At 37.4% G+C, this 1,021-nt stretch overlaps 1 protein-coding gene across 1 annotated transcript in view; it reads right to left on the reverse strand.

The window, feature by feature from the left end:
• LOC107577211 (protein FAM43B-like) overlaps nucleotides 1-1,021 on the reverse strand; it is a 21,698-nt gene that overhangs the window by 19,334 nt on the left and 1,343 nt on the right. The gene's annotated exons all lie outside the window — the stretch shown is intronic.

A 1,021-nucleotide genomic window follows, 5' to 3' on the forward strand; every position in this document is an offset into this window, starting at 1 on the left:
AATAATAAGTGCATGACGCCCTTGCTCTGAGAGGCTGTTGAAGGTTCTTCTGGCTGATTTCATGTCAAGCTGAAAGCTCTGTGCTGCCTGTCCAGGTGTTTTATGATCACTTCCGGTACAATTCAATCGGCTGATTAATAGCTTCACTTTGACAGAAAAGCTAAATGCCCTTCAGATGAAATCAGTTTCTTCCTCAGCCCACTCACAGGCTGTCAATGGGCATTTTTCCCCTTTTCTTTGAATCAAGTATTTTTTTAAGCTAGGAATTATGATATTTTGAAATACAGCCTGAAAATCAGCAGTCTACATTTTCAAATACACTCAATAAGATCATTCCGGGATTAAATAAATTGTAAGCTTGGGCTCTATAAATTCATAATTAATGTAAGCAAACATTTTATTATACAACATTTGGCCATTTTTCCACACTGACAGTGTCCCATTGTGCAGAAAAAGATGAAAGTAGTAGAAAAAAAATCACCATATTCTCCAATCAGTTTCCAGAAGATTAATACGATGAGCTGAAATTACAAAAACACATGCCAGAGTTGACAGATGGGAGCTACGACCTTCACGTGAATGGCATAAAATGAGTTTTTATGATTATTTCATTACACCAACACATATTCAGCATAAATTACAATTGCTTGTTTGTATAAATACAAGATACATTGCTGCCTTTTGGTCCCAAACAAATCACAGTGTAAAATAGATACCATTCATAAATGTTTTAAAAGGCCCATCTCAAACGTCACAGGTGATGCCTCCACTTGTTATGCATTAGTGATTAGCAAAGCTATGACGAATGGCAGCAGTAAACATGTCAAGTCAATGGCTCGATTCCTAAGTTATGGTTTAATTCATTAGTGCTGCTCCCAATGCCAATAAACCGGCTTTAACCGCATCCCATTTAAGCTGAGCCAGTTGAAAGAGGTCACCGGGGGACAGTTATAAACATCAAAAGACCATTTGGTTGTACAAAAAGTCACATTTTAAGGTTCCTTCTCATAGTCCATCAGTC

The sequence above is a fragment of the Sinocyclocheilus grahami genome, unplaced genomic scaffold, assembly GCF_001515645.1.
Source record: "Sinocyclocheilus grahami isolate Dianchi unplaced genomic scaffold, SAMN03320097.WGS_v1.1 scaffold5416.1, whole genome shotgun sequence".
NCBI lineage: Eukaryota > Metazoa > Chordata > Actinopteri > Cypriniformes > Cyprinidae > Sinocyclocheilus > Sinocyclocheilus grahami.